The following is an 8,328-nucleotide window of genomic DNA, read 5'->3' on the forward strand; positions in this document are numbered from 1 at the left end:
TATTCTTCATTACACACCTACGGGTCGTTGATAACATCAAGTTGCAAAAAATCCCAGTGCAGCTAGAGCTTTATAATATATAGGCAGTATTTAGATTTCAATTAGTTTGAAGATGGCAATATTTACCTATTTTTCAGTCGAAATCGGTGTTATTCTGGATCCTCTAAGATGACTGTCAACCTCATAAATTAGGTCTTCAGTCAAGTTTTTAGTTAATCGGAATAGTTATTGGAAAGGATTGTCCACATTCCTGAACAAACATCGATCTACTGTTTGAGGGTTCACTACCTCCTCTCCATGCGATAAGTCATAGGCCAAATACTAGAAATACATATTCGCGTTGTTTTAATAACACAGGCCTGCGAAATTTAACTTTTTTCAGTTTCTAGAATGGCTGTACTTGTTTCTTGTAGTTTTTTATGCGCTGAAAACGAATCTGACCTTCAAAATGCTCCATCACGTCAGGATTTTTGGTAAATGAAGCCTAAAAGGTCAAAAAATGGCCATTTTAGCCATTTTTGATAATTTTTTTTATACGTTATACCCAACGTATACGTAACTGAAACTGTTAATTTCAAAATGTCATAACTTTTTTTTTAAAAATCGTACAATAATTTAAAAAAAATGGGTTTTAAAGCTAAAGAGTTGTACTATGCGACCTTTTCGTCGAAAATTGAAAAAAAAAAATTTCTATCCCAAAAAAAATTATCAAAAATGGCTAAAATGGCCATTTTTTGACCTTTTAGGCTTCATTTACCAAAAATCCTGACGTGATGGAGCATTTTGAAGGTCAGATTCGTTTTCAGGGCATAAAAAACTACAAGAAACAAGTACAGCCATTCTAGAAACTCACCCTCGCAGGACTGTGTAATTTTTTTTTATATAATTTCATAGTTTTTATTCAAACTACTTATTCTTGTTTTCTCGTTTAATTTAACCACTCCAAAATTGTTGTCGTTTAGATTGCGATATTCGACAGGTTAACCAAACAGCTGATTTTGTTTTAACGATTATCGTTATGGAAAACCGTTAAAATTGTGGTTAAGGAAAGAAAATCGTTGAGATGTGTTAGTGAATCGCACTAAAGGTGGTTTTCGGATTTTTTTTATATAAATGTGCTAAAAATTTAATTTTTTTAACTTAAATTTTATTTTGTTTTAACGATTATCGTTATGGAAAATCGTTAAAATTGTGGTTAAGGAAAGAAAATCGTTGAAATGTGTTAGTGAATCGCACTAAAGGTGTTTTTCGGACTTTTTTTATATAAATGTGCTAAAAATTTAATTTTTTTAATTTAAATTTTATTTTGTGTGCTACTGGGCTGTTCAATAAGTTTTGCGGTTCCTTTCAATTTGCTGTATGCACAACGGGTGCCTCATTCGCTAACAAAAGAAAAAAATCAAATTCGAATGCGACTTTCTCAATAACATTTAGAGCGTTTTCGAAAGGATAAAGCGGATTTTGTGAATTGATTCATCACTATGGATGAGACTTTTGCCTACGAGTATTACCATGATTCGAATTCAAAACAGAAAGAGGCTAAAGAGTGGTCTGAACCTGGGTCTTCGGCTCCGAAACGATTTCGTGTCGAGAAATCGTCCAAGAAGGTGTTACTTTAGTTTTTTAGAATGCGAAAGAATTTTTTTTGTGGATTACTTTGAAGCTGGTAATACCATAAATTATGAATATTAGTGCAAAAGCTTGCAGGCCAGCTGGAGGAAAAAAATCGTCATGAAAGACCCAGTGTGCAAAAGAAAAAAATTCTTTTCCAACAGGATAAAGCATAGAGCATTTGAGCAATGGCTAAAATCCATGAATTAGGGTTCGAATTTTTGGAACAACTGTATTCACCAGTGCGTATTTCATCAAATTATGAGGTCATAATAGCTGTGACAGCGCATTTCGCAGCCGTTCCATATTCTCACTTCAGGGATGGAATTCATAAATTGGAAACTCGTTGGAAAAAGTGTTTTGATCTCCTTTGAACTGCCGAATACCGCTGGCGTTTCTCAAGCAGAAGTCTTTGCGATCTTGCAGGCATGCAAAATGTTTAGGGAACGCGCGAGCGAGGGAGATATTATCACTAAACTCCTGTAAGGTGGAGATCAAATCTTTTGGGTGTGCACGTAACATTTCTATGGTCTAGGTTCTAGGACATAAGAATATAGAGGGAATTAAATTGCTGATAAGCTTGCCAGGGAGGGGACTGATTTGGCCTGAGAGACCTCCTACCTGGTCATCGGTATCCCCCTGACAGTTGTTGAAGGGGAACTGCGCAAATTATTTCTCAGAAAAGCGCAGAAAAGATGGAGCTCCATTTCTTCATGTGCTATTTCGAAAACCCTTTGGCCCCAGTACAATATACGGAGAACCCAGAAAGTCCTTTGGACTCTTCGCCATTCAATTTTTTGCTATGTTTGCCGGTCACTGGACAATCGGTACACACGCGGAAAAGCTATGGTTACCATTTAACCCCCATTATAAAAAGTTTTCCAATAAGAGGTGTTATTTATGTAAAAGATCAATGGTTTCGTTGCTTGTGTGCCACGTAGCGCCGTCTTGTAAAAAATAAACGTTGTCCAGATCAATACCATCAAATTCCGGCCATGAAAAAACCTTAATCATCTGTCGATAGCGCAATCCATTCACCGTAACTGTTGCTCCAGCTTCATTTTCGAAAAAGTAAGGTCGAATGACCACGCCGGACCATAAACCGCACCAAACAGTCACACGTTAAGGATAAAGGAGGCTTTTCAACAATAACTCTTGAATTTTCTGAGCCCCAGATTCGACAATTTAGCTTGTTGACGAAGCCACGGAGGTGGAAATGGACCTCATCACTCAAGATGATTTTTGAAAAATGACAGCTTCAAAAGTGACATTTACCGAAATATTCAAAATAACACCTGCTATTGGAAACCCCCTTAAAAGTTATGGGGACCTTTCAGAGAAGGAGACTGTTGAGCATTTTCTCTGTAAATGTCTGGGCTTGGCAGCTAGACGACTAAGGCCACTGGGCGTTCCTTTCTTCGACAGTCTGGGGCAGTGCGCCGACCTAAATCCAATCAATCTCCTCCATTATATCAACAGCTCTGGCTGGCTGTAGATATCTGCCTGTTGGAGGCCTCATAATGGTATCAAAACGGTGCTTTAGTGCTACTTGAGGAGTGGTACTTCAACCATTTTACCCACCTACCTACCTAGGTGTGTTGATGTTCAGGGAGACTGTGCTGAATAATAAAGTGTATTTCAAACCATCTTGCTTATCTTGCTTATCGACCCGCAACACTTATTGAACAACCTAATAATGTAATTATTTTATTTGTTTTTGGACCTGCGTGTGCTAATTAGCTGTCCACCCCTGTATCTGCATACATATAAATCAAAAACTAACGTAAACAAATTTAGTTGGAAAATAAAGAGCAACTACGCTCTAGAGGTATAATAAACTAAATATTACCTTCGACATAAAATTAAAGAAAAAAAAAAATAGAAAAAACGTTTTAAAAAATTTTAAAAGACAGCGCAAAAATGCAAAATTTATAGTAAACGAAAAAAGATCAACCAAGTCAACGCCATAAATCAAATGTTGAACATTTTTGCGATCTGCCGCCACTACTGCCACCTCCACACAGCGCCTGCCACAGCAAGCGGTTGCGCGTTGCACCACTTCACTTTTGCGGTGGTTCAGGTGAGTGGCACTGCTTAGAACGCCACATGTGGCCGCGGTGTAACAAACATACAAGCATATATACACATAAATAGATATAATATTAGTATATGAGTACATACATACATATGTACACATGTATGTGTACTCTCAACTAAATTCATTCATTCCATTTTTTCTTTTATATAATAATTTTTGTAGTTGAACTGAACTGTATTGAACTGCGTTGCCACCGCTGTGCGACTCTATATGCATGCACACATGCATGTGTGTGTGTGTGTGTGTAGTACACTTCACTCTGCATTGCGTTCGCCTGCTGCCAATGACGATTATTTATGAGCGACGTTTGTGTGATTATGGTAATTAGGTCATCATTTAAAGCGGCCGCGGCGGTGAAACACGCAAATGCTTTTGTTGTTGTTGCTGTTGTCGTAGCTATTTGTGTAGTTGCTGCTGCTATGCTTTTAATAGATATCGATGTACTTGCTTCTGTTGTTGTTGTGCGGCTAAAATGTTTGCTGTGAAAGAAAAAAAATGCGTGTTCACTTCACTCCTTCGCTGCTTCGGTGCTTCAGCAACTAGTAAGCCACTCTGGCCTACATTGTTCCTGCGCGCTTGAGCGCCTGCACTTGGACGTTTGCTTTCATTCATTCATTCATAAATCAAAATACGCCACAATTCGCTGACAAAAAATGTTCTTTTAATATCTTACACACTACTTGTGGCTGTGTATTTTCGAAGTTTTTTACTCAATCCATATAAATATTTTTACTCTATTCCTACTTGAAATGCATTTGACTTGATGCTAATGTTTATTGGTTAATTTGACATTTTGCGCATGCGCGCACGCGGCTACTCACATGAATGCTCATATATGTATGTTTATTTCCAAATACGTGTATATGTATGTATGTATGTTTGCATGCAGCTACTACCTACATTAAAGCGTGTGGTAAAACTGTTAATGCGTGGAAAATTGGAAACATGCCATTACAAGCAGCCTCTAAATGCCAACAACTTAAAGACGGCAATAAAATTGTTTAATTTGATTAATGAATTATTTGCTGTAGGTACTTGTTTGCGTCTATGAGCTATTTGCCATGAGTCGGTGCTAGTGAAAGAGTTGTAAGTGAATATATTGCTTAAATTAATGGAGGAGAATTCTATTAACAAATTCTCACCGGCTTACTTTTAAGATAAAAAATTGGGAGTAACAGAACGACTGCAGCTTAAAAGGAATTTTGTAAGCCTGTGATACGTTCCTTACCCTGGCTGTTTGACAGAACTTCAACCATTCCTGCTAAAAGGAAGCGCCTACACCTTTTTTTGGGGTATTTGGCCAAGCTTCTCCTCCTATTTCTGCTGTGCGTCGTGATGTTGTTCCACCAAATGGAGGAATACAGAAGTTGAAATTGGGTCGAATACAGAAATTGAATTATTTCAATTTATGTTTGGCCATCGGCGGAAATTTGTACAGATAATACTCGAATATCTTATCATCCTCTACCGTACAATTCGATATCCTTTACTTTCTGAGATCAGAAAAATTAAATAGGTATAATCAGGGATAGAGAGGCGTCCTCTGATTACTGTTGTTTAATTGCCAAATCTCTAAGTGTCATCAGCCGCACACCAAAGGCAAATAGAGCCGTTCTTATCGGATATGGTCATAGATTATTGCTCGATATTGATTTTTTCGGACTACCATTCCTGGGATGCGGGTAAGAAATTTCCACATAAAAAACATCTGCCCGCTAGAGTCCGCTAAAGTTTCAAGCTATCTCTATTAGTATGATAACATCAAGACGCACACAGCAAACCCAGGGAAAAGCTCGAAGTTTCGTTATAGTTGGAGTTTTTCAGCACTAGAAATAACATTAGTTTTCAGAACATTTAACCCTCAAGCTTAGTCAATTTTTGGTCACGAATGAGTAATTATTGGAAATTTGTCAGGAATGTGAATAACGCGCCACGCTGGATTGCTTGCTTCAGAAGGAAGAGACACAATCAACCAGCTTCTAAGCTCCTGCGACTGTGAACTAAGAATCTAAGCTCTTAGCTTTTAAATAAAAAGCAGAAAAAAAACATAACTTAATGGGGATAGCATTGCTCTCCTTCTCCGCGCACAGACAACCGTAGCCAAGAGAACAGTACAAAACCGCAATAAAGTTCTCACACTGCTAGCTGGTGCATATAGGCAATGGCAAAGAAACACTGGTGCATACATACTAGGCGATCGATCGTCCGGTTCTAAACTATACTGTGCCCATTTGGTCACCGGATAATCGAGAGAAGAAATTAAATACTTGCCAGAATACTATAATCAGGAAACGGGAAGCCTTTTGATGTTTCGAAAACCCTATTCATTTTAGTGAGGCGTGTATGCTCACTGTTAAAAATAATAACATCAAGTTCTGCAAATAGTTTTTAATGGGATTTGACCTTAGGGAGCTCTGCTGGAGGCGGATCCACCCCTTAGATATCCCAGAAGTCATATCATGCCATTGCACCCGGCCATACAGCAACGTTACCACCTTTACCAACTCTCGCCAATCATTATCTATGAACGCCAATCATTATCTAGTACAGGATAAGAGATTCAGCTGCTACGTAGATAGGTAGGTAGGTGGGGTGGCTGTAGCAATGACACACTTGGTGGAACTTATCCTTACCCTATGGGTTCCTTTTTAAACCATTCGGTAGCTTTAATAAGCGAGCAAAGCTTCGTTAGTGTTAGATGCGCTATGTCCGCTACATCAATTAAAAATGTCATATCAAGAGTACGGAGCCTCCTTGCCGGGAAGCTTTCACACTCACATAATAGGTGTTTGACTGTTTCCTCTTCTTCTGTATTAAGACAGCTTCTGCAGAAATCGAAGTCCGGGAGCCCTAGCCTTCTAGCGTGTCTGCCTATAAGACAATGACCAGTTAATACCCCTATCAGCTGCTACGTAAGACTTGCGCTACGCTGATATTATTATGTTCTGCATACTGTAGCAAGTTAAACTTCTGCCTATGCAGAACTTACCCCAAATTTTGAACGTATATCCAACTTGGGATGGAACTCCGCATTAGACTAGTCATCTCTGCAATTGCCCTACCAAATCAACTATTTTAACATCCTCTTCTGTATTCACGGTTAGATGATAACTCATGGCCAAACCAACTAAAATAACAATGGCAACAACCTAATGCCCTTTCTACAGAACTGGTAACCGGTTTCCCTTGACTTAATTAACCCATCTAGTAGTTGTTCATCTGGAAGATGTTAGGGCAATGTCCGCTTGTCCATCCTCGCTTGTCCATGTCGCCCTTTGTCCATCCTCGTCTTGTATTCCTGTCAGCGAACTCATTGCGTTCAATACCGGAGTGGCGAGATACTCAACACAGCAATTATATTTTTTATTGACTTAAGCTGAAGGGTGTTCTAGCGCTCCTTAACAAATTTGAACGTAAATGCCCGATTGGAGAGAAGGTTATTATCTGTGTGGATGTCTAAAAGTATAACCTTCTACCGAGGCTTATGCTGATACAGGTTGCGATTGCTAGCATCTTGTCCTGATATGAGCGGGCTCTTTGCCTATTGCGGTCAAGAATTTTCTGTTGAGCTAAAGTTCACATAATTTCATCCGAAAAATTAAAGGGTGATTTTATTCGAAGATCTAGCGATCAGCAAATTTGTACCCGAAAGCCCCAGGACTTAGCCGTAGTGGATCGCCGATCATCCACTTCTACATCTCAATCTATAAGTATAGAAAGCAGTAACATTCCGATGGTGTGAGCATATTGTCTTACTCAAAGCAATAGGGAATTCAGGTATTCTACTTTGCTACATACTGAGTGCCTGGCCTAGATAGCTTTTCTATGAAAAAGGTTTTTTCTCTTGGGGTTTGCTAATTTATTATGTGTTGTCGGTTGAACTGTGTTGTCATCCAATGTGGGACAGAGTCAGGTAGCTAATTAGCTTACCGATGATACAACCCACTTTGTATTTTCATTCTACAATGTCTACCAAATAGAGAAGCAACTAGCTCCACGCATCTTTACATGGTTGATCTGAATATTTTTCAACGTAAAGTTCTAAGTCGCCATCGAACCGGATGAACTTTGGCAGACAAGAAAAGTACAAAACAAAAAAAAAAAAAAAAAAAAAAATAGTCGAATTTTGTTGCAAAGCCTTCGAATTACGTCCAAACTATATTTTTTGCAGTTCAAGAGTATTTTGTTTCAAGTTACAGTTATTCACTTATAGCTCAAATCTCTCACAAAGCAGTCGGCAACCTCTAAGGTAGCCATGAAATCCGCGCATCTCTTAACTAGATGGCTGAGCCCTTTAACCTAAAACTAACATGGGTTCCTGGCCATTGTGAAAGTGATAACTGCTGGTCCGTTGAACTAGCGAGACCTGGCACCAAATTGACTGATGAGTATAAAGCGAATATACAGACATAGGCATACCCTAACAGATGTGGAAGCTACTTATTTTTGAGGAAATCCTAAGAGCACCGAATGAAAGGTGGCGTAATGAAACAACCTGTACAACCGACAATTGTGGCCGACTTTCAATGCTAAACGTACAGAAGCTCTGATTAGCCAAAATTAGCATAGTCTTAGCATATTGATTTCCGTTATAATGGGGCACAGCCTGATAGGAGCTG

Source organism: Anastrepha obliqua, chromosome 1 (assembly GCF_027943255.1).
Source record: "Anastrepha obliqua isolate idAnaObli1 chromosome 1, idAnaObli1_1.0, whole genome shotgun sequence".
NCBI classification, from domain to species: Eukaryota; Metazoa; Arthropoda; class Insecta; order Diptera; family Tephritidae; genus Anastrepha; species Anastrepha obliqua.